Source organism: Mya arenaria, chromosome 7 (genome assembly GCF_026914265.1).
Source record: "Mya arenaria isolate MELC-2E11 chromosome 7, ASM2691426v1".
NCBI classification, from domain to species: Eukaryota; Metazoa; Mollusca; class Bivalvia; order Myida; family Myidae; genus Mya; species Mya arenaria.
The window spans coordinates 43,622,062-43,650,034 of record NC_069128.1 but is presented as its reverse complement, the minus strand read 5'-3'; the positions used below and the strand labels follow the sequence as shown (position 1 = coordinate 43,650,034).

Here is a 27,973-nt window from a genome sequence, read left to right as displayed (position 1 = left end):
AGACGATAATAATACAAAAGTTATAAATGACAATAAGATAAAAAATGCATGGAACATCGTAAAACATAGCAATAAAACCAAGTATAACATTAAATAAGTTCATTATTATTAATTGTATGCAATGTATAATTCAGGTAGAAAAATGTCTAGTCTTTAAAATAATTTATTTCTAAATAACATCGGAATTTTGTTACAGTACAATAACAGTCTCTATTTTAAAACTCAAATAAAGGGAAACAAAACATGTATTAATTTCCTATCCGAAAATCAACAAAAAAAGATGTTTGTATAGATCCATTGTCAAACTCAATGGATTTCGCTGTTTTTCTTCCTTTTTCGATTCAGAATCACCTGTTTTATACAAGCGTAATGCATTATTATCATTATTTATATAACTACCTTATTGTTTCTCTCAATGAATAAATTTCCGTTTTAAATGAAATGCAAAACTGTTCTAACAATCAGCATAGAAATTTTGAAACGACCATAGTCATTATACATCATCAGGTTTTTATTTTGATTTGCATCATTTTAAAATATGATTTTATTTTATCTATACGTATATACTTTTTGTGACCTTAAGCTATATATCAGATATTTAATTAAATTTAATAAAAAATGTAACTCACATAAATTGAGGTGTCTTTTTCACTAATATGTTAAACAAACTTAAATGCAAATGTATATGCCTCGGTTTTAAAACTTTTCGCACAATAAGGAGACAAATTTCAAAATTCAAAATCAAACTAAATCGCAAGATATCATCAATAGTGTACACTAATTCCCATAATGATATTTCTTATGCTATTAAAACGGAAATATACATATATTATGTACGTTTACATTAAGACATTTTGAGATTTGAATTAGTCTACTAAACAGTCCCTTGTTATCAATTATAATTTTAGCAGCATAAAGGGAAAATGTCAGTATTTCGGATTTCTTAAACTGTCTTTACTATCTCTCAATTATGAAACATAATTTGTGTTAAATATATATAACAGCGTAATTACACTACTGTTGATATGTGAGGATTGTCGGAGGTCATGGCGGATAGCAACGGCAACTGATAAGCCCTGCCTAATCTGGACGCTAGTTTGAGTGACAGGCAGCATCATGTTAATTGTTATCTTACTCCCATACAAAAAATAATTAATAACACTTTCGGAATTTATTTCATCATGTTTTTTTTTAAGTATTATATGATATGTTGTTTAGATTAACAAAGAATACTGAATAGTAGGATGCCAATAATCAAATATTAGTCAGTAGGATGTCTGTCATTTGTGCCATAACTTAGCAACGATCTCAGTCGAGGTGTTTTAGTGTCAAGTGATTCATTGCGACATTTTCCTGAAAGTGACAGATTATGGGGTATTTCAGCATGGTTTTTATATTTTTAATCTGAGGTATTTTAGCATAAACATAGTTTTTAGCATTTTTTTGGTTTTAAAATTAAATTTAAAGGCCAAAAATTGTTTTGAAGTATGTGGAAATTTTAAGATTGAGACAGATAAAAATCATGACCAATCAAAGGGTTATACTGACAATGTTCTAAGAAGGCTAAGTCTCACAAAACACTGAAGGAATCCGTTGCCGGCTTGCATTTTTATGGACTACCAGAGTTTTTGCTGGACTACCCAGATTTGGGATCCAGTAGTCCGAGGGACTACCTTGTGAAAAATGTTAGTGTCTAACCCTGACTTGGCATCATTAAAGTTTTTTATTGGCGGATTTTTTAAACGACTTGAATTTCCTATTATACCACTCGACTATGAATGGTTTGCATATGGTAGATACTTTTGTTAAACACGGCATTCCAAATTATGCATCCGTCAGAGCTAATGACGCTTATTCGGGTATTGAATTTCAATATTAAACATTTTACTTAGGTAAGATAAGATAGCGTTTCTATGTGAACAATTATTCATATGACCCGGCAATAATTAAACAAAACCTGCGTCAAGTTCTTGTGCACTGCACTTCCCCTACACGATACATATCAAGCTAGAACATTTAGATGTGCACATTGTTTACATACTAGCTAGAGCAAACACAGTGTAAACATGCTATGCGAAAATATTGTCCTTGGTTGAACTTGACCTAAATCTTTGAGCAACTTTCGTTTTTTAGGGATCAAAACAATTGACACCAAACATAAGAGGCCATGTCGTGTGTTATGAAAATCATTATAGATAACGTGTACTATATGGTTTTGAAGAAGTAAAGGAAAACTTAAAATTGGAATAAGAACTGACTCTAACAAAGATACACATAGCAAGCACAGCATAGGCAAGTTCTGCATTTGATAGTATAACAAGGCACGTCATTTTAGATATTACCGATGTATTTATTTACAATGAAACATCCTCTTAAATGTTATTTGACACACCAAATTGTCATAAATATTGCAGTTAAATAGAATAAATAAGCCTAGGCGAAGATATTTTAGAATACCCCTTTTATTACTATGGTTAAATTACTTCAATGGTTTGATAAACCTGTTTAGCAACTGTGCTCATACGGTTGAAACGTGCACACGATGAACCTTGACAAAGTCACCGACATTGTCTATGTACAAACATATAATGAACGGTTGTATATTGGCGTTCTATTTAAAGATAATGCGCTGTATTGTTCGAAAACCTATTTAGCAAATGCGCACCTACTGCTAAAGCGTGTACCTCGACCAAGCCACCGACATTGTACATAGACGAATATATTATAAACATTTGAGTGTAGCCGTTCTACTTTAATATAATGCTAATTTTTTCCACGGATAATCAATCATTGGTGAACCTAACAGTCAGTGCATTTCTGTTTCCACTATAAAACTTTATAATGAGGTCTCTCATTGTATAAATTTGCTTTCAATACGTTAATCATAGTTGAACTCGTGGCATATAATATATTAGTATAAAACATTTGATTACATAAAAACTTTACCTGTTTGTTAATCACAGTGTAAATGTACAACATTTGTGTTTTTCAACTTTAATGTTTAACCTGGCCATACAGCTGGAAGTAGTATTTTGTTGAACTCCTTGTATTCTTTATATTTGTTTACATTATAAATTTTGTTTAAGTTCGAGAATGGAAGTATAATTTTACACTAATTTGAAAGACAAAGTGCTTTCAATATTGCAGGAACATAATGGTGTATCTACGAAAACTTACGAGATGAAATAGTTTCAATGTTCACTTTGAGCTCTTTCTTTTATACCCACCTAATTCAATGATTACGTTTAAGATATTACTATGAAAAAAAATGATGGTGTAATAGAAACTCCTTAATGAATATTGAATTAGTTAACACTTGACATCTACCAAATTGTTCGGCCGAGAGAGAGGAATTAAGTGCATAATCATATATGAAAACATAAGCAAATATGTGATGGTGTAACAGAAACACATTTTTGCATGTTGAATAAGTTGATACTCAAATTTTAGGCCAAGAGGAAGAGCAACATGTACTTGTCTAAAAGCATAAATGTGCAAGTAAGAACCAAATATGTACTTGTCAGCAGGCAATATGTAAAAGTCTGAACGAAATATGTATTAGTCAGAAGGCAATATATTCAAGTCGGAACACAATATGTACTAGTCAAAACGCAATCTGAACAAAACGGAATGCAATATGTACAAGGTAGAACGCAAGATATACAAGTTAGAACGCAAGATAACAAAGTCGGAAAACATTATGTACCAGACAAAAACGCAATATGTACCAGACAAAAACGCAATATGCACAAGTCAGAACGCAATATTTACTAGTCAGAACGCAATATATACAAGTCAGAACGCAAGATGTAAAAGCCAGAACACAATATGTACTAGTGAGAACACAAGATGTACAAGTGAGAACGCAAGATGTACAAGTCAGAGCACAAGATGTACAAGTCGGAACGCAATATGTACAAGTCAGAACGCAATATGTACAAGTCAGAATGCAAGATGTACAAGTCAGAACGCAATATGTGCAAGTCAGAACGCAATATGTACTAGTCAGAACGCAAGATGTACTAGTCATAACGCAATATGTACAAGTGAGAACGCAAGATGTACAAGTCAGAGCACAAGATGTACAAGTCGGAACGCAATATGTACAAGTCAGAACGCAATATGTACAAGTCAGAATGCAAGATGTACAAGTCAGAACGCAATATGTACAAGTCAGAACGCAATATGTTCTAGTCAGAACGCAAGATGTACTAGTCATAACGCAATATGTACTAGTCAGAACGCAATATATACCAGTCAGAACGCAATATGTACTAGTTAAAACGCAATATGTACAAGTCAGAACGCAATATTTACAAGTCAGAACGCAATATGTACAAGTCAGAACGCAAGATGTACTGGTCAGAATGAAATATATACAAGTCAGAAGGCAAGATGTACTAGTCAGAATGAAATATATACAAGTCAGAAGGCAAGATGTAAACATCTGAAGGCAAGATGTACTAGTCAGACGGCAATATATAATAGTCAGATGGAAAGATGTAAAGATCTGAACGCAAGATGTACTAGTCACAAGGCAATATGAATAAGTCAAAACGCAAGATATAAAAGTCAGTGCGCAAGAGGAACTAGATGGGTTAGTCAGCAGTCAATATGTACAAGTCAGAACGCAAGATGTAAAAGTCAAACCGCAAGATGGGTTAGTCAGAAGTCAATATGTACAAGTCAAAACGCTAGATGTAAAAGTCAGAACGCAAGATGTACTAGTCAGAAGGCAATATGTACAAGTCAGAACGCAAGATGTAAAAGTCAAAACGCAAGATTTACTAGTCAGAGGGCAATATGTAAATGCTAGAACGCAATATGTAAAAGTCAGAATGCAAGATGTACTCGTCACAAGGTAATATGTAAAATTCAGAACGCAAGATATAAAAGTCAGAACGCAAGATATACTAGTCAGAAGGCAATATGTACAATTCAGAACTCAAGATGTTAAAGCCAGAACAAAAAATGTACTAGTCAGAAATCAATATGTACTAGTAAGAACGCAATATAAACTAACCAGAAGGCAATATTCACTGGTCAGAACGCAAGATGTACGATTCAGAGGCAATATGTACTTGTCAGAACGCAAGAAGAACTAGTCAGAAGGCAATATGTACATGTTACAACGCAAGATGTAAAAGTCAGAATGCAAGATGTAATCGTCACAAGGAAATATGTACAATTCAGGACTCAGGATGTTTAAGTCAGAACGCAAGATGTAAAAGTCAAAATGCAAGATGTACTCGTCAGAAGGTAATATGTACAATTCAGAACTCAAGATGTTAAAGACAGAACGCAAGAAGTACTAATCAGAAATCAATATGTACTAGTTAGAACACAATATATACTAACTAGAAAGGCAATATTCACGAGTCAGAACGCAAGATGTACGATTCGGAAGGCAATATGTACTTGTCAAAACGCATAATGAACTACTCAGAAGGCAATATGAACTATTCAGAAGGCATGATGTAATGGTCGGAACTCAAGATGTATTAGTCAGAAGGCAATATGTAAAGGTCAGAACGCAAGAGGTACAAGTGAGAACGCAATATGTACTAGTCAGAAGGCGCGAAGTACTTTTCAAAAGCAAAGGTGTACAAGTCAGAACGCAAGGTTTCCATATCAGAACGCAAGGTATACTTGTCAGAACGCATGATGAAAAAGTCAGAAGGCAAGATGTTATAGTCAGAATGCTATATATGCAAGTGAGAACGACATATGTACAATACAGAACGCAAGATGTGCACGTCAAAAGTCATTATGTACTAGTCATAACGCAAGATGTACTAGTCAGAACACAAGATATACTAGTCATAACGCAATATGTACAAGTCAGAGCGCAAGATGTACTAGTCATAACGCAATATGTACTATTCAGAACGCAAGATGTACTAGTCATAACGCAAGATGCACTAGTCATAACGCAATATGTACAAGTCAGAACGCAAGATGTACAAGTCATAACGCAATATGTACTAGTCATAACTCAAGATGTACTAGTCATAACGCAATATGTACAAGTCAGAGCGCAAGATGTACTAGTCATAACGCAATATGTACTAGTCAGAACGCAAGATGTACTAGTCATAACGCAAGATGCACTAGTCATAACGCAATATGTACAAGTCAGAATGCAAGATGTAAAAGTCATAACGCAAGATGTACTAGTCATAACTCAAGATGTACTAGTCATAACGCAATATGTACAAGTCAGAACGCAAGATGTACTAGTCATAACGCAATATGTACTAGTCAGAACGCAAGATGTACTAGTCATAACGCAAGATGCACTAGTCATAACGCAATATGTACAAGTCAGAACGCAAGATGTACAAGTCATAACGCAAGATGTACTAGTCATAACTCAAGATGTACTAGTCATAACGCAATATGTACAAGTCAGAACGCAATATGTACAAGTCATAACGCAAGATGTACTAGTCATAACGCAATATGTACAAGTCATAACGCAATATGTACAAGTCAGAACGCAATATGTACTAGTCATAACGCAATATGTACAAGTCAAAACGCAATATGTACAAGTCAAAACGCAATATGTACAAGTCATAACGCAATATTTACTAGTCATAACGCAATATGTACTAGTCATAACGCAATATGTACTAGTCATAACGCAATATGTACAAGTCATAACTCAAGATGTACTAGTCATAACGCAATATGTACAAGTCAGAACGCAATATGTACTAGTCATAACGCAAGATGTACAAGTCATAACGCAATATGTACTAGTCATAACTCAAGATGTACTAGTCATAACGCAATATGTACTAGTCATAACGCAAGATGTACTAGTCAGAACGCAATATGTACAAGTCAGAACGCAAGATGTACAAGTCATAACGCAATATGTACTAGTCATAACGCAATATGTACAAGTCAGAACGCAATATGTACAAGTCAGAACGCAATATGTACTAGTCATAACGCAATATGTACAAGTCAGAACGCAAGATGTACAAGTCAGAACGCAAGATGTACAAGTCATAACGCAATATGTACTAGTCATAACTCAAGATTTACAAGTCATAACGCAATATGTACAAGTCAGAACGCAATATGTACAAGTCAGAACGCAAGATGTACAAGTCATAACGCAATATGTACAAGTCATAACGCAATATGTACAAGTCAGAACGCAATATGTACAAGTCAGAACGCAATATGTACTAGTCATAACACAATATGTACAAGTCAGAACGCAATATGTACAAGTCAGAACGCAAGATGTACTAGTCATAATGCAAGATGTACTAGTCATAACGCAATATGTACAAGTCAGAACGCAAGATGTACTAGTCATAACGCAATATGTACAAGTCAGAACGCAAGATGTACTAGTCAGAACGCAAGATGTACTAGTCATAACGCAATATGTACAAGTCAGAACGCAATATGTACTAGTCATAACGCAATATGTACAAGTCATAACGCAAGATATACTACTCATAACTCAAGATGTACAAGTCATAACTCAAGATGCACTAGTCAGAACGCAAGATGCACTAGTCATAACGCAAGATTTACTAGTCAGAACGCAAGATTAACTAGTCATAACGCAATATATACTCGTAAGAACGCAATATGAACAAGTCAGAACGCAAGATGTACTAGTCATAACGCAAGATGTACTAGTCAGAACGCAAGATGCACTAGTCATAACGCAAGATGTACTAGTCAGAACGCAAGATGTACAAGTCATAACTCAAGATGCACTAGTCAGAACGCAAGATGCACTAGTCATAACGCAAGATGTACTAGTCATAACGCAAGATGTACTAGTCATAACGCAATATATACTCGTCAGAACGCAAGATGTACTAGTCATAACGCAAGATGCACTAGTCATAACTCAAGATGTACAAGTCAGAACGCAATATGTACAAGTCAGAACGCAATATGTACTAGTCATAACTCAAGATGTACTAGTCATAACGCAAGATGTACTAGTCATAACGCAATATGTACTAGTCATAACGCAATATGTACTAGTCATAACGCAATATGTACTAGTCATAACTCAAGATGTACTAGTCATAACGCAAGATGTACAAGTCTGAACGCAATATGTACAAGTCAGAACGCAATATGTACTAGTCATAAAGCAATATGTACAAGTCAGAACGCAAGATGTACTAGTCATAACTCAAGATGTACAAGTCAGAACGCAAGATGTACTAGTCAGAACGCAAGATGCACTAGTCATAACGCAAGATGTACTAGTCATAACGCAAGATGTACTAGTCATAACGCAAGATGTACTAGTCATAACGCAAGATGTACTAGTCATAACTCAAGATGTACTAGTCATAACGCAATATGTACTAGTCATAACGCAAGATGTACTAGTCAGAACGCAATATGTACAAGTCAGAACGCAAGATGTACAAGTCATAACGCAATAGGTACTAGTTATAACGCAATATGTATAAGTCATAACGCAATATGTACAAGTCAGAACGCAATATGTACTAGTCATAACGCAATATGTACAAGTCAAAACGCAATATGTACAAGTCAAAACGCAATATGTACAAGTCATAACGCAATATTTACTAGTCATAACGCAATATGTACTAGTCATAACGCAATATGTACTAGTCATAACGCAATATGTACAAGTCATAACTCAAGATGTACTAGTCATAACGCAATATGTACAAGTCAGAACGCAATATGTACTAGTCATAACGCAAGATGTACAAGTCATAACGCAATATGTACTAGTCATAACTCAAGATGTACTAGTCATAACGCAATATGTACTAGTCATAACGCAAGATGTACTAGTCATAACGCAATATGTACAAGTCAGAACGCAAGATGTACAAGTCATAACGCAATAGGTACTAGTCATAACGCAATATGTACAAGTCAGAACGCAATATGTACAAGTCAGAACGCAATATGTACTAGTCATAACGCAATATGTACAAGTCAGAACGCAAGATGTACAAGTCAGAACGCAAGATGTACAAGTCATAACGCAATATGTGCTAGTCATAACTCAAGATTTACAAGTCATAACGCAATATGTACAAGTCAGAACGCAATATGTACAAGTCAGAACGCAAGATGTACAAGTCATAACGCAATATGTACTAGTCATAACGCAATATGTACAAGTCAGAACGCAATATGTACAAGTCAGAACGCAATATGTACTAGTCATAACGCAATATGTACAAGTCAGAACGCAATATGTACAAGTCAGAACGCAAGATGTACTAGTCATAACGCAAGATGTACTAGTCATAACGCAATATGTACAAGTCAGAACGCAAGATGTACTAGTCATCACGCAATATGTACAAGTCACAACGCAAGATGTATTAGTCAGAACGCAAGATGTACTAGTCATAACGCAATATGTACAAGTCAGAACGCAATATGTACTAGTCATAACGCAATATGTACAAGTCATAACGCAAGATATGCTAGTCATAACTCAAGATGTACAAGTCATAACTCAAGATGCACTAGTCAGAACGCAAGATGCACTAGTCATAACGCAAGATTTACTAGTCAGAACGCAAGATTAACTAGTCATAACGCAATATATACTCGTAAGAACGCAATATGAACAAGTCAGAACGCAAGATGTACTAGTCATAACGCAAGATGTACTAGTCAGAACGCAAGATGTACAAGTAAGAACGCAAGATGTACTAGTCAGAACGCAAGATGTACAAGTCATAACTCAAGATGCACTAGTCAGAACGCAAGATGCACTAGTCATAACGCAAGATGTACTAGTCATAACGCAAGATGTACTAGTCATAACGCAATATATACTCGTCAGAACGCAAGATGTACTAGTCATAACGAAAGATGCACTAGTCATAACTCAAGATGTACAAGTTAGAACGCAATATGTACAAGTCAGAACGCAATGTGTACTAGTCATAACTCAAGATGTACTAGTCATAACGCAAGATTTACTAGTCATAACGCAATATGTACTAGTCATAACGCAAGATGTACTAGTCATAACGCAAGATGCACTAGTCATAACTCAAGATGTACTAGTCATAACGCAAGATGTACAAGTCTGAACGCAATATGTACAAGTCAGAACGCAATATGTACTAGTCATAAAGCAATATGTACAAGTCAGAACGCAAGATATACTAGTCATAACTCAAGATGTACAAGTCAGAACGCAAGATGTACTAGTCAGAACGCAAGATGCACTAGTCATAACGCAAGATGTACTAGTCATAACGCAAGATGTACTAGTCATAACGCAAGATGTACTAGTCATAACGCAAGATGTACTAGTCATAACTCAAGATGTACTAGTCATAACGCAAGATGTACAAGTCAGAACGCAAGATGTACTAGTCATAACGCAAAATGTACTAGTCATAACGCTAGTCATAACGCAAGATGTACTAGTCATAACGCAAGATGTACTAGTCATAACGCAAGATGTACTAGTCATAACTCAAGATGTACTAGTCATAACGCAAGATGTACAAGTCAGAACGCAAGATGTACTAGTCATAACGCAAGATGTACTAGTCATAACGCAAGATGTACAAGTCAGAACTCAAGATGTACTAGTCATAACGCAAGATGTACAAGTCAGAACGCAATATGTACAAGTCAGAACGCAAGATGTACTAGTCATAACGCAATATGTACAAGTCAGAACGCAAGATGTACTAGTCATAACTCAAGATGTACAAGTCATAACGCAAGATGTACAAGTCATAACGCAAGATGCACTAGTCATAACTCAAGATGTACAAGTCAGAACGCAAGATGTACTAGTCATAACGCAAGATGTACTAGTCAGAACGCAAGATGTACTAGTCATAACGCAAGATGTACTAGTCAGAACGCAATATGTACAAGTCATAACGCAAGATGTACTAGTCATAACTCAAGATGTACAAGTCATAACGCAAGATGTACTAGTCAGAACGCAATATGTAAAAGTCAGAACGCACGATGTACTAGTCATAACGCAAGATGTACTAGTCATAACGCAAGATGTACTAGTCAGAACGCAAGATGTACTAGTCATAACGCAAGATGTACTAGTCAGAACGCAATATGTACAAGTCATAACGCAAGATGTACTAGTCATAACGCAAGATGTACTAGTCAGAACGCAAGATGTACTAGTCAGAACGCAATATGTACTAGTCATAACGCAAGATGTACTAGTCAGAACGCAAGATTTACTAGTCATAACGCAAGATGTACTAGTCAGAACGCAATATGTACAAGTCATAACGCAAGATGTACTAGTCATAACTCAAGATGTACAAGTCAGAACGCAAGATGTACAAGTCAGAACGCAATATGTACTAGTCATAACGCAATATGTACTAGTCATAACGCAATATGTACTAGTCATAACGCAATATGTACTAGTCATAACGCAATATGTACTAGTCAGAACGCAAGATGTACAAGTCAGAACGCAATATGTACTAGTCATAACGCAATATGTACTAGTCAGAACGCAATATGTACTAGTCATAACGCAATATGTACTAGTCATAACGCAATATTTACAAGTCATAACGCAAGATGTACTAGTCATAACTCAAGATGTACTAGTCATAACGCAAGATGTACTAGTCAGAACGCAATATGTACAAGTCAGAACGCAATATGTACTAGTCATAACGCAATATGTACAAGTCAGAACGCAAGATGTACTAGTCATAACTCAAGATGTACAAGTCAGAACGCAAGATGTACTAGTCAGAACGCAAGATGTACTAGTCAGAACGCAATATGTACTAGTCATAACGCAATATGTACTAGTCATAACGCAATATGTACTAGTCAGAACGCAATATGTACTAGTCATAACGCAATATGTACTAGTCATAACGCAATATGTACTAGTCATAACGCAATATGTACTAGTCATAACGCAATATGTACTAGTCAGAACGCAAGATGTACAAGTCAGAACGCAATATGTACTAGCCATAACGCAATATGTACTAGTCATAACGCAATATGTACTAGTCAGAACGGAAGATGTACTAGTCATAACGCAATATGTACTAGTCAGAACGCAAGATGTACTAGTCATAACGCAATATGTACAAGTCAGAACGCAAGGTATCCAAGTCAAAAGGAAATATGTACAAGTCAGAACGCATTATGTATACACTATAACACAAGATTTCCAAGTCAGAACGGAAGATGTAGAAGTATGAATGCAAGTTTTTTAAGCTAAAACACAACATATAAATATATATGTATTCGTCAACACACAAGATGTATTAGCCAGAACGCATAATGTACTTGTAAGAACGCAATATATATATATATATTTGTCAGAAAGCAAAATATATAAGCCAGAATGTAAGATGTACTTGTAAGAACGCAATATGTACGAGTCAGAACGCGATAGGTCCTTTAAATTGCATGATCTATATATATAATTGATAACCACATATTTAGACTAAATGCACAGTTTATGTGCATGCAATATTAGAAGCTTTGGATTCAAGTTATTTTAGAAGACCATAAGTTCTCATGTGTTGTGGTACGTTTACTTCAACTGTTTAAATGTCTTATTTACTTAGCTAAGCACGTTTTGTCGCAATGTGCAGACGATAATATCATGGTAATGGTACCCGATCATTCTCCATGAACATGTTAATAAGCTAGGGGGTTTTAAATTCAAAATCTGTCCAAACTGATGAAATGCTTAAACGCATAAAATGTCACCTGAACTCCTCTGCCATAAACATGTATGCAATCATGGTATCACAATACGACCGAATTGGTTTTCTTTAACCTAACGTAAATGAATTTAAATAACATGGGCCGATCTTTCAGTGCACCTGAGCAGGTATAATTCATAAAAAACTATATCCGTTTTCGTGCGTAAAATGACTTTATTATTTTAAATAAAAATAAAACTGCAATCGTACTACCATGTATCCATGCTATTGTAAAACGATGAACGGTAAATATTAAAGTTAACAAAATATGTTCTGTTCTGTTCTATTCTGTTCTGCTATTAGACAGTAATGATAAATACCCGCAGATGTTTGTATACGACGACTTGGATAAGTTGTCCAAAGGTTATGTATTCGGAATGTTGCACATTTACATACTTTCATTAGTTAATAGTTATTATTGTATACATATCAATCCAATTAACCAGTTGTTAACAATTGACAGTCAAACTCTCAAGTCTGTTGAAAAGACTGTTTTTATGTATTCGGACTCTATTCACGAAGTATTTTGTTTACCCTCGTATTTCCTAAATAAATACACCTCATGTTAAACAAAGAAGTATGTGTACCATGATTTGGATATACCTGTAAATCGATGTGTCATTGTCCACAATATAAAGTTATATATACAAAGAACTGTTTTGCAATGTTGAGACCTAATTTTACAAACTAAGTCTGAATGTGTTTCGCCTTTATATTTCTTTCAATTATGTGAACATTTAAGTGTTCTGTATACTTTAGTGAAATTTAGCTTCTCCGTTTTAACTTTAACCTCAACCGAGTTTCCATTTCAGATTTGCAGTTTAATTTTTACAGCATCTGGTATCAGGTTGTTTTTATTATTTAAGATATCATCTTCAAAAGAGGCGCATATTAGGTTCAAGATAAAAAGTGCACGGCAAGTATTAAAACATCAGTAAATTTCAAAACAATGTTTGAATAAGTATGAAAATTAAACTCCAAAATTAATTTCACACCGTTGGCTAGATTTTTTGTACTCTAGGGAATTTAGGAGAAATTTCCATATGAGCCTAAACTGGAGAATTAATCTATATTTGGAAAAAAATGAAATCTTTTAAATTGGAAACGAAAATAACAATTATATTTATGTGTAAGTGCTAGATTATACAACATTATTAAACGGAAAACTGTTACCTGATTTCGCGAATTCCATTAGCGTTTTTACTTCATATTTTACATGTGCAACCTAAACCAGTTTAAATACCAACAACTGCGTCAGATGTATGTTTTTATTATCCGTTTTCTGGAAAATGTTGCTCATTTCACTTGCAAATATAACATAAAATCATCTTTTGCTAAATTTTACAAATTTAAACCAACTTCCTTGTATGCATACTTCTAAAACTAAATATACTCGATAAGAGTAAAGAGGATACTGTATTCATGTATTTCTTTAGATTATGATTAACCATGCGTCCTTTGCACTAGCTGAGGCAGGGTAGGCGGAGTTGCACCCGACACGCAAACCCCCTAAAATCCTACAGCTGTATATGTGTTATCGGAGAACAAAACTATTAAAATGCGCTCAAAACGACACATTTCGGACAAGATTTGTAATACCAGAACCACCGACCCCCTGCCCACATTTTATACTATGTTTAATTTCGGTTCGGACTGAGGGCATGTAAGGTTATGCCCCTAGGTTTCACCCCCTGTAACGTAATTTCTTGGACCGCCCCTGCCGTGTTTTTGTTTCAGGGAAAGCACGCGAAAAAGAGAGTTTTGGGATGCAAGGAAGTCAGGGTGCGATACCCTACCTCATGTTGAAAGTTCTTGGTTCTTTTACGTTCTCGCTGTAAATCACTGATACACAGGGTACAACGTAAAATCAGTTCTGAGTAAACCACTTTTCCATGCGTTATCCTTTATATGTCCAGCGTTATCAACTTTTAATGTTTTTCGGTATGACGTGGTCATGGATAGAACCCACGACCTCCCGCTATGTAGGCGGTCGGCTTAACCATTAGGCCACAGAGACGATATTAGTGCATGTCCTCGCTAGCGAATTCGGAGAAAGGGGGGTGGGGGCGCACCCAATGCATTGCACTCCCACCCTTAAAATCATCCAAATTTACTTTCAATGTTAATTTGGGAGAAAAGTGTAATACAATAAGCTGATCATTCACCATTTCAGATTGGAAACCATTTAATGTGTGGTTCTGAGCGCGGGTATCATAAGGTTTGTCCCTTAGTTACGCACCCGCCAACGTCCAATCCTGGCTCCACCCCTGGTACTTGTATTTCGATTGTTAAGTCATAATAGTACCTTAATGGGGTTTATTGGTATCAGACATCTAAATAAACAGTTTCGTGTGAAACGTTAACGTTCTCTGTATACAGCGTTTTAAAGCTCTGCTTTACAAAGTAATGATTAACTGTTTATCTGCCAAAACTTTGACGGTGTAAGGGACTAGCTCATGCTTCGGCACCTTAAATGAGGTACCCCGTTATGCATCTGAAAGCACTTATATTACTACTATTTGTCTCGTTTATACTAAAAGTGTAGAAAAAACCAATCAATTTCAAGAATAATGAAGAATCATGGTTACAGTGGGGAGCGAACCAATGCCGGCTTTGACATTCTACCATTTAGGTATATGATAGCTAATCGTACCTGGATATCTTAAAGCGTTTATATCAATGCCAATATTAATATAAGACACCGTGTGTAACTTAAATCCTAGAATGTTAAATTTTACAAATATAAACATAGAACGGTCATATCGCAGTATTAGCATAATCGCATAGACTTGTAATGCAACACCCTTGAACATAATTGAGGATGTAAAATGTACAAATAAGGAAATTATTTACCTATCTCTTCTATATTTGCACTAGATAAGCGGGTTAAGCTATCACTCAGATGCAACCGTATCATATGACCTCGAGAGAGTGCATATTAATAGGTTATACTTAAGATAAGGGGAGGAAACTAGAGTATATGTCTCATGAAATAGATAACTTTATATTGAGTAACCTGCCCTGTAATCATTACAAATACAAACCGCGGGCTTATAATACTTAAATGCTACCAGTATTAAAGTATTATCTTAAATAAAGCGTTTGTAAAGTCGATATTATAATATTTATATAAGACATAGGAATAAACGGGTATAACCCAGTTGTGACTCAGGGGTAACCATTACCATTACATCGATATAAAGTATGCATCTAGTTTAAAAATACAATCAGGGGAGGAAACTAGAGTGTATTTCATTAAATAGCTATATGATTAATATGCCCTGTTATCATCTTATTAATTTTCACATCTGTTTTCACGTTCTAGTATGTATCAGAGTTACCGTTTTATAGCGATTTTAACTAATTCATATTTTTAATGCATTCGTTTAATCTTAAGAAACATAGTCCTACCGTCTGACAGTTTATTTATGACTTGCTCATTTTTCATCGCCGATAGTGTATATACTTACGACGAAATATGTTCACATATACATAAATAACAGCATTTAATACAAACTAATACAATACAGAGGCACAACACTTAAAAGTTGTGTATACAATTTACGTCGCTTAAAGATAACTTTGTAAAATAAAAGGAGGAGTCTGCCTCATTGACTACTAATCAGATTTCCTCTATGCATATTATTAACAGATTCTGCACTTTGACGATCGTGGGATGGCCATTGAAAGAGACCCACAGGAAAGGGCCATTAATATATTTGTTTAACTATTTCTATTCAACATGTATGACAAGGAATTGTTATTTCTTAATATTGGCCTCAATATCTCAAAACTTAATAATCTTACCAGAATTATGTTTCTAATTCAAGTAGTCACAATTCTTACCTAATCTTAATTTAAATAAAGCAAAATAAGATTATCGTGTTTCTATAAACATGATTTCGTTTTAAATTACAAACAGTATATCAAGAATACCATACCAATACAGTGAGCTTAGCTTAATCATGTTAGAAACTTCAAGTGTTTCGAGAAGTTTGGGCCTTGTACGAACGCTTCCATCTGATCCTGTATTACCATACCGATGACGTCATAAATATATACATCTCTTCATTAGCTGATTGGATTTTACACGTGCCCACATGTTCTGAACGTTCATCCTACATAAATTCAAAATACATATATTGTTTGTGCTTATATTAGTTTTTTATATAAATGTATCTTAATCCGCCTGTAATAGTACAAACTTGTATTGCCTCTACCCCTGAAATGTGTACGCGTAAGAAAAGACAAACGACGTTAAAGATTATGTGTATTGGTTTATGAAGTGTTATCTTCACTTATCTACTCAACATGAGTATCACCGTTTACAATTACAAACCGCTTTATAGCACGGACTCCCATACACAATTATATTGCATGGATTCCCATAAACAGCTCTATATCATGGATTCCCATATGCATCTCTATAGCATGTATTCCCATTAACAGCTCTATAACACGGATTCCCATAAACAATTCTAATGCATGGATTCTTATAAACAGCTCTATAGCACTGATTCCCATTAACAGCTCTATAACACGGATTCCCATAAACAACTCAATAACATGGATTCTTATATACAGCTCTATAGCATGGATTCCCATTAACAGCTCTATAACACGGATTCCCATATACAACTTTATAGCACTGAATCCCATAAACAACTTTATAGCACGGATTCCCATATACAGCTCAGTAGCACTGATTCCGATAAACTACTTTATAGCGCGGATTCCCATATACAGCTCAGTAGCACTGATTCCCATAAACAACTTTATAGCACGGATTCCCATATACAGCTCAGAAGTACGGATTCCCAAAAACAACTTTATAGCACGGATTCCCATATACAGCTCAGTAACACTGATTCCGATAAACTACTTTATAGCGCGGATTCCCATATACAGCTCAGTAGCACTGATTCCCATAAACAAATTTATAGCACGGATTCCCATATACAGCTCAGAAGTACGGATTCCCAAAAACAACTTTATAGCACGGATTCCCATATACAGCTCAGTAGTACGGATTCCCATAAACAACTTTATAGCACGGATTCCAATATACAGCTCAGTAGCACTGATTCCCATAAAAAAAACTGTATAGCACTGATTCCCATCAACAACTTTATGGCACGGAATCCCATACACAGCTCAGCAACGAGGACTGCCATAAACAATTTTAAAGCATGGATTCCCATAAACAATTCAAAAGCATGGATTCCCATATGCATCTCTATAGCATGTATTCCCATTAACAGCTCTATAACACGGATTCCCATAAACAACTCAATAGCATGGATTCTCATAAACAGCTCTATAGCATGGATTCTCATAAACAGCTCTATAGCATGGATTCCCATAAACAATTATAATGCATGGATTCTTATATACAGCTATATAGCACTGATTCCCATAAACAACTCTTTAGCACGGATTCCAATATAAAGCTCAGTAGCACGGATTCCCATACGTAAATAAATAGCATGGATTCCCTTATACAGTTCTATAGCACAAATTCCAATACATAGCTATATAACATGGATTCCCATAAATGATTCTATGGCATGGATTCTTATATACAGCTCTATAGCATGGATTCCCATAAACAACTAAATAACATGGGTTCTCATAAACAATTATAATGCATGGATTATTATATATAACTATATAGCACTGATTCCCATAAACAACTTTATAGTAAGGATTCCCATATACAGCTCAGTAACACAGATTCCCATAAAAACTCAATGGCACGGATTCCCATAGACAGCTCAGTAGCACAAAATCCCATATACAGCTTAGTAGCAAGGATTCCCATATTCACCTCAGTAGCACAGAATCCCATATACAGCTCGGTAGCACAGATTCCCATATACAGCTCAGTAGCACGGATTCCCATATACAGCTCAGTAGCACAGATTTCCATATACAGCTCAGTAGCATTGATTCCAGTATACAGCTCAGTAACAAGGACTCCCATATACAGCTCAGTAGCACGGATTCCCATATACAGCTCAGTAACAAGGACTGCCATAAACAATTCTAAAGCATGGATTCCCATATACAGCTCTATAGCATGGATTCCCATATACAGCTCTATATCATGGATTCCCATATACAGCTCAGTAACAAGGACTCCCATATACCGCTCAGTAGAACCGATTCCCATATAGAGCTCAGTAGCATGGATTCACATATACAGCTCAGTAACAAGGACTCCCATAAACAATTCTAAAGCATGGATTCCCATATACAGCTCTATAGCATGGATTCCTATAAACAGCTCTATATCATGGATTCCCAAATACATCTCTATAGCATGTATTTCCATTAACAGCTCTATAGCATGGATTCCTATAAACAACTCAAGGGCAAGGATTCCCATAAACAACTCAATAGCATGGATTCCCATAAACAATTAGAATGCATGGATTCTTATTTACAGCTATATAGCCTTGATATCCATAAGCAGGTCTATTGCAGGGATTCCCATATAAAGCTCAGTAGCACGGATTCCCATACGTAAATAAATAGCATGGATTCCCTTATACAGTTCTATAGCACAAATTCCAATACATAGCTATATAACATGGATTCCCATAAATGATTCTATAGCATGGATTCTTATATACAGCTCTATAGCATGAATTCCCATTGACAGCTCTATAACACGGATTCCGATACATAAGTATAGAGCAGGGATTCCCATATAGAGTTCTATAGCACAAATTTTGATAAACAGCTCTATTGAATGGATTCCCATATAAAGCTCTATAGCACGGATTCCAATATTCAGCTCGATATCACGGGTTCCAATATACATCCCTTTAGCAAGGATTTCATATAAAGCTCTATAGCACGGATTACCATAATCAGCTTTATAGCACGGATTAACATATATAGCTTTAAAGCATTGATTCTTATATACTGCACTATAGCATGGATTCTATAATGTTCTTTATCAAGGACAGATCTATATCACAAATTCCTAGAAACAGCTTTAAATCACGGATTCCCATAAACAGCTCTATAGCAAGAATTCTCATATACAGAAATATAGCATGGATTCCCATATACAGAAATATAGCATGGAATCCCATATACATCTCTATAGCACGGATTCCCATATTCAGCTGTATAGCTAGGATTCTCATATACAGCTCTATAGCATGGATTCCCATAAACAGCTCTATAGCACGGACTCCCATATACAGCTCTGTAGCAATAATTCCAATATACAGCCCTATAGCACTGATTCCCATTTACCTCTATAGCACGGAATCCCAGAAACAGCTGTAAAGCATGTATTCCCATATACAGAAAGGATTTAAAGCGTCTGGTAAAGCGAATTGATATTTATTACTCCACAAACTTCATCGTAGCAATTTTTCAATATAGGTGTATTCACAAATGATTTAAGGCAGACGCAAATGATTACTCATATAAGGATGACAAATATATTTCAAAATAAAGTCATGGTTCAATATAAACTACATAAGCAAATCACGCAACCATATGATTACAGCAATATGTCGTGCAACCTTAAGTATTTGATCTCGTCAGTATTACCCGTATAACATGACAAATACTTCACTTCATTCCTATTACTCGATACACTGTATAAGGTTTATAATGGCATTAACACTTTCTGATTTATTAATTTGATACCGGTTGAAAACCCGTGTCATACACTGTCAAACTCTCAGGTAAATTTGAGAAGTCGGTTTTGAACAAACTTATGTAACATAATACCGTTCTTTCTGAGTGTATTATACACACACTATATTATATAACTATCTCATGGCAGCATGTGTGACATTGATACTGTCAACCCTAGAGCAGAATGTCATCCGAGGGGTTCTGTTTCGAGTGTTGACAATATCTATGTCACATATGCTGCCATATGATATCTTTTTTATTAGACCGACCAAAAAATGTACATACAGAGTTTTAAAATGTTGTATTCATTTAATTAAACAAAGTTAAACATAATAAAATAATTATATTTATAACAAATCCCTGCTGAATGTGTATAAGGAAGGCAATCATGTCATGATTTAGCTAAAACAATGAAGCAATTATTTGCCTTTATATGACATTCAAAATATCACTGCGGTCACATGACCTGAAAGTGCATTATTGATTGGTCAAGTGTCAAAATTGAAAATGTTTCTGATAAACAAAATTTTTCAAGATATTGTCCTTTTGTTCATACAAAAATGAAAATAAAACTTGATGAAATACCTGAGGGGTTTATATACGATATAAATTTCTCTTGATATATTGTAATAAAATTAAACGCGTCCTGTGTGAATTTTGTATTACTAAGTGCAAATTGATACACAGTGAAGTGTATCATTGCATAAACAAATAAGATTCCTGAGAGTAAAATCCTAAGGCTTACCTGCTTAATGGACATTACTATGCGATCTACTTGCAGCGTAGTTAAGTGTAAATAATTATCACATTGGAAACCATCTGTATACATCCGGGGTTCTTTTCGATGGAAAATGGCCGAGGTGTTCCGATTGAACCGATATAAACATAGGATATATATGGGCATTCCTCGGTACGAAAACATGTATAGATGTCCTTAACTAGAGGCCAAAAGAACAGGTCTCCAACCATAGAACACATGAGGGCTATGTGTCCACAAAAAACACTCAAGGTTAGTAATTCGGGAGACAGGGTCTTTTATACTGTATTTTTGTTATACTGATTATAATATTGTATTTTCCGGTGTTGTTGTGGTGAGTGTGGGATGGGTGAGTGGGGTTTGGGGACAATTATATTTCGACATTTGTGTCATCATTGGCGAGCTTGTTTGTAGCCTGGTTGAAAGTGCCGATGAACGAGTTGCCCTGTGCGACCGGATCCAAGGTGAGCAGAAGCCACACTACGGCCGTCACATGTAGCCATTCAAAGTATTTACAAATGCACATATTTAAACCATTTATCCATAACCGCATTATATGGAAATAAGATTCATTAGAATATTCATATGCATATAACTTACACATGAATGCATATATATTGTTTGATTTACACACAAAACCATACATGTACAGAGGAAAATGACCTACCTTACCTAGAAGTTGGTGTATGAACGTCAATATACGTTTGCAAAATCCGAGTTATATAGTAATGGCTAATATAAAGGATATATGTTCTTCCATCTTACATACAATTCTACTTGGTATATTTCTACTGGGTATATTTATATAGTTTCACTTCTAGAACAGGGCAGACAGAAGGGAGAAACCCGCACGAATTGTACCATGATCTAAATGTCCTCCCCTGTAGTATCTTATTTATAGAATTATTATGCAATACAATTACAGTTAGCCCATTAGTTTTTTAGTTTATGGGAATTTTCCTTTTCATATCCGTATGTATACATGTGTTTTATTGTTAATATACGCAAAATATTACATACATGAACTTATTTTGTAAATCAAACATTATTTCAGGTATGTTTCAGAGACTGATTTTCATTGAAATTTGGTACTTTTTAATATGATTTTCAACTCTGCATGGACGTTTTTATTGTCTATTACAAAAGTATTGGGCTAAAGCTCAAGCCTAGAAACGTTCTTGCTTGCATACCAAAAAAGTATACACACAAACCCTTCTAGAGCATTTCTACACCTCATTAGTCTACACAAATTGGCGAATTAAGAGTTAAAACATGAACTCAGAATATTTTCTGTTCGGTTATTGTGTTTGATAAAGAGTGGAATGTGCATCACTTTGCTGTATTGTTGTTAAGCTTATTTTGTTTGCACTTTTTTACAAACCAATGCACCTGATTTGTTAACGTAATGGCCACATAAAACAGTGTATTCATTATATTCCCGCTTCACAGGTGGCGATTATCTAGGAATCGCTCGCGCTATCACATCTGTTCGTTCGACAGTCGGTCCCACGTCCTGTTTTTGTCGATTCTATATCTTTCTTATTCATGTCCTGATTTTTTTGGCAGAAGTGATGGTCGGATTTGAAAAACAAAAAGTTTGGCACAAGTGACCACCATACTATGAGGAAGTGTCGCCGTTAAAACCGGCGTCCCTACCTTCGATGCCAAGGTCAACCGTCATAACTTAGTATGCTTTGCTATAAAAGCCTTACTGTTTTGGTATATTATGCACCGAGAATGCTTAATGACCGCTGCACATGAGCTTGTTTGGGTTTAAATTGGCATTATGTTTGCCAAATTGTGGTCAATGTATCACTGAATAGTCTTAACTAGAGTTACATATGCGTTTGTTTGTATCTGAATGTACTTTATTGTAGTCATAATCAAAATAATAGAGAAATGGACTGGCCTACGGTTTGACACATTGAAGTTTCTTTATCAATGAATACGCTTGACTGCATTCACAAAAATAATCGTCAGACCCTAAAAGGTTCGTGTAGAAACCATCTGTGGTTAAGAATACCGATTGCTATGCTGCTTTGGTGTTTGATTGACACATGATGGACTTAAATGTAGCTGCATTTGTGATTGTTTTTAACTGTGTTGGATGTAGAAGAACCTTACTGTGGTATGTTTAACACTAGATAAACTTCATTGCAGCAGAATTTAGATTTACGGGGCACTGAATTGATTTGATTTCTTTTCCCCAAATTGTCTCAAGTACTAGTTTTACTAAACTATTGTCAATTGTGCACATCATATATAGAGCTTCTTTATTGTTTGTTTGGCACATAAAGCTTATTGGACACACAGTGGACTTAAAAACAGTCTATCAGTGGTGACTGTATGGCAGATCTGGGTTGATGGTAGCCATAATGATGTTGAATTAGCTCTGGCTTGGTTTAAACAATATTTATTTCGATATAATATTTACAATTAGTTTAGTTTAACAAATTTGAGCATAATCAACGTTAACAAAGACCAAATATGTAATGCATATAAACAACGAATATGTTAATTATGCACAAAACAATAGTGTAACAGAATTGAGAAGAAAGCCTTAAGGTTTATACTATGTCTCGCTTCTGTAGGTCATTTACGCTGCTTAGGCCAGTGCGCAAGTTGCGGTTACTCGAATAAATATAATCTTATAGTCGTATTGTGTAAACTATGGTATGTAAAACAAGTTGTTTTTGCCTGAAACCATTTAGTTAGAAGGAGGAAAAGATAACGATAGAATAAAAGGAAGCTGAACGAGAGAGGTGGTACAAGCACTGGTCAGATCGGGATTGGGATAAGGTTTGTTATAATGTGTACTCAAAAACGTTTAGATTGGCGTATGTAGTTTTGGACGCTATCAAAGATAAGTTTGTTCTTTTGATATGAGGCTTCCTGCGACCCAAAGAGTAACAGCTGAAGAGACAATTGCCCAACGATGGATAACTGAACAATCAGATAATTTCTTTGGACGCTATATAATGGACAGGTGAAGAAAAAAGTGGAAAGTGTCCTCAATTTCACCGCATTGACAATTAGGACTGTTTACAATATTTTTTGAGAATAGATGTTCATGAAGATTGCTACAGTGCATACGTAACCTCGCGTGATTGACACAGGATTTGCGGTCACCTTCGTAGTAGAAGTCAGATCCTTGTTTTGTGTTCTTGTTAAGTTTGTATTTGAAAGAAGGTACGGATGGCGATGAACGAATTTCTTCCGGGAGTGCGTTCCATGCGGATACAGTTGATGGCAGAAATGAACTCGTCAACAACTGTGTTTTGCATGAAATGTTCTGAAGGTTATCTGTATTTCGAAGGTTATACGAGGTAGTATCGCCAACTCTTGTTGGAATTAGTGAAGTTAGATATGCTGGTGCAAGGGAGTGAAACATCTTGTAAAATAGGATAAGTTTATGTTTACGTCGCCTTTCTTTCAGTGATTCGATTCAAGTTTCAACATGAAGATTAGTTAGAGATACTAGTCGAGTTGCACCCGATATAATTCTGGCCGCCTCATGTTGTACTTTTTCTAAGTCATCCTCATCAGCTTGAGTCAGATTATTCCAGACAACATCGGCATATTCCAACAAAGGCCTAATAAATGTGAAATACAGAATCTCAAGCGATTTACGATCAAGAACGTATTTGAATGATCGCATTAAGTGAATTCGCTGCCAAGCCTTCTGTTTGATGGATTGAATATGATCGTGCCAGGAGCATGTGCTAGAAAGAGTGACGCCCAAGTGTTTATGAGTTGTAACTTCGGATAGTTGAGTATTATTCTAAATATTGAGGGGTGCACTTGCCTATTAGACTTCCTAGTGAAAAGTAGCGATTTGGTTTTCGCAGGATTAAATGTAACAAGCCATCTGTCTGCCCACATATGGATTTTTTCTAGGTCATCAGTAAGTTGCTGCGCGGCAAGCACGAGGTCTTCAACTATTAAGTACAAGGTTGTATCATCTGCGAATAGCCGTACATGTGATTGTATATCGCAGACAATGTCATTAATGTAGATAAGAAAGAGCAGAGGCCCAAGAATGAAGCCTTGAGGGACTCCAGCTGATATTGTAACCGTATTAGACATAGAACCAGATATAACAACACGTTGTTTACGTTCGCTGAGATAATCACAAAGCCATAACAATAAAGAACCGGTAATGCCACTTTCACAAAGTTTATGGATTAGACCGTCATGCCATACTCGATCAAAAGCTTTCGAAATATCACAAAATACTGCTCTTACTTCTTTGCCTTCATCTAGAGCGAGGCAAAAAGAATGATAGATCGATACAAGCTGGTTGACAGTGGAGTCTTTAGGAACAAAACCAGATTGAAATGGTGTTAGATAGTCGTTTTGACGCAGGAAATTGAAATATACTTATGCAAAATTCTTTCAAGAACCTTACTGATAACACCCAATAGGGAAATAGGACGATAATTTCCAACATCTTGGGGGTCAGACTTCTTATAAATAGCACAGATATGAGCTAGCTTCCACTTACATGGAACTTTATCAAGCCGAAGTGAGGTATTAAAAAGGTCACGGAGTGGGTAAGAAAGTGTTAAGTAGGTTCGCTTTGTCTATATCTGATTCGTAGATGATGCCGTTATTGCTAAGTGGTGGGATTTCTTTAGATGAAATTGTTGGTATAGCGAAGTTCTTTATGGTTTTCCAAAAGTCGGAGGTGGGAATGTTTTTTTTTCCTTGAGTCGTGTAGCTAGTTTTTCATAATGTGACTGCTTGGCAGATCAAACAAGGTTGGTAACACGATTTCGTGTTTGATTCTATATACACCATTGGTGTTTGGAATTTACACGTTTTGCCTTTCTATAAGCGCGCCGCCTTTGTCGAAGAGATTTTCGGATTTCATTATGAAACCATGATGGGGGGTCTTTATTGCGAATTACAACAGTCTTTGTGGGTATGCAGATCTCGCTCATAGCCATGAAGTGGTTAGTGAAATTATCGGTATATATGTTGATATTTGTGTGCACACCATACATCCAGTCAAAGTTAGAGATAAAGTTCCTTAGTTTTACATAATCACCTTGATCGAATTTCCAAACCTTACGTTTGAATGAAGAACCGACAGTTTTATCGAATCGAAGAACGCAATAAACTGGACAATGGTACCGTACTAACTGTTCGAGGAATGGTTCACCTACTCCACAGTCGAGGACAATATCTTTTGAAGAGACAAAAAATAGGTCAATGAGAGACTCAGAGGACTCGGTGAAGTGAGTAGGGTCTCGTATTACTTGGGTCAAGTTGAACTGTTGACAAATAGAGTCAATCTTTTGACGGGTTAAGGGTTTATTTATATCTAGGTTAAAATCCCCTGTGATAAGAATGTCTGTAATACCAGTATCAACCGCCAGTGAAATTGAGTTGGTAATACATTAAAGGACATATGGATTGGAGTTAGGAGGTCTATAGAATGTACCAAGCATAAGACGTCTATTTTTAATTCGCAGTTCAAGCCAAATACATTCAATGTCGTTTATCTCGAGGTCATGTCTTTCTAATGCAAACAAGTCTGACTTTATGTATACAATAATACCACCATGTGCATCAGAAAGTCTATCTCTTCTATAAGGTACATGGAAGTTTGGAAATATCAAATCGGGGGTTGCTGAGTTAGGAGTGAGCCATGTTTCCGTGAAGGCTAATATGTCAAAATTTCGTAGATCAGCAAACAAGATGTCCTTTTTGCTGCGGAAGCTTTGAACATTATAGTGGACGATATTAAGGCATCCAGTAACGTCAACTGGGATTTCAGAAGAGAAGGAGGAGGATGGAGAATGAGCGGGGCCAGGATTTTTATGCACGTATCCAGAACAGAGTAGGAGCATTGCTAGCCAGCAAATTAGTTCGAAGTGAGTGAGACATTTGATTCCTTTAGCACGAGATTGATAGAAGCAGAACAAACCTACCCTCATTCGAAATGAACCTATTTCAATAGACATTTGATACAAGTGATTCCGGGATCAAACGGCGCTAAGAATGAGGGGTATCCAAACACCGTCTGACCAGACCACCTTTCCCCTTTAAGCCTCATTATTTATGGTTGTAGCGGGCCACAAATGGTTAAACTGCATATTACCTGTACATTTCAAATAAACTAAATGGCATGAGTTTATTCTTGGCATCCAAACTTTTTTTATGGACGGGTTACCTAAACAGTTTGAAAATCGTACCATATCATTTCATCTATGAATGCTTTGCAAATGATAAATGATGTTGTTTTGTGTATACCACTACATTCAAAATGATGCAAACGACAGAGCTATTGTCGCTTATTCAGGCATTGTATTTCACTATGAAACAATTTACATAACAATACGTATGATGATTAACAGAGTGAAAACTCCACATAAAGTTTTGGTACCTATGTACTGCACTTCCAATGCATGATATATCTGCATTTGAAGTTAAAATTAATACCTTCAACACTATCCAAGTAATACTCAAGACAAACGATATGAACTGTTATAAAAGGATACAACTTGATATTACTGCAATATTACTATATATATATGAGGTATAAATGTATATAAAATTTAAAGTCAACTCCACAAAGACTTTGCAAGTCATGTTCTGGACAAAACACACACACACACACGCACACACACACACACACGCACGCACGCACGCACTCACGCACGCACTCACGCACGCACGCACGCACGCACGCGCACGCACGCACGCACGCACGCACACGCACACGTAAACGCAGGAGCATGAACGCACTCACACTTGCATTTACCATGACTATGTCCCCTTCACCTTTCGGTGGAGAATAAAAAAGGGGGTCGCA

At 35.8% G+C, this 27,973-nt stretch overlaps 1 protein-coding gene across 1 annotated transcript in view; it reads right to left on the bottom strand.

Annotated features, from left to right (window-relative positions):
* LOC128241692 (uncharacterized) overlaps positions 1-14,094 on the bottom strand; it is a 60,951-nt gene extending 46,857 nt beyond the window's left edge. The window contains exon 1 of the mRNA XM_052958729.1: positions 13,908-14,094. The gene's annotated coding sequence lies outside the window, so the exon portion shown is untranslated. The remainder of the gene's footprint in view (positions 1-13,907) is intronic.
* Between the last annotated feature and the right edge of the window lie 13,879 nt (positions 14,095-27,973).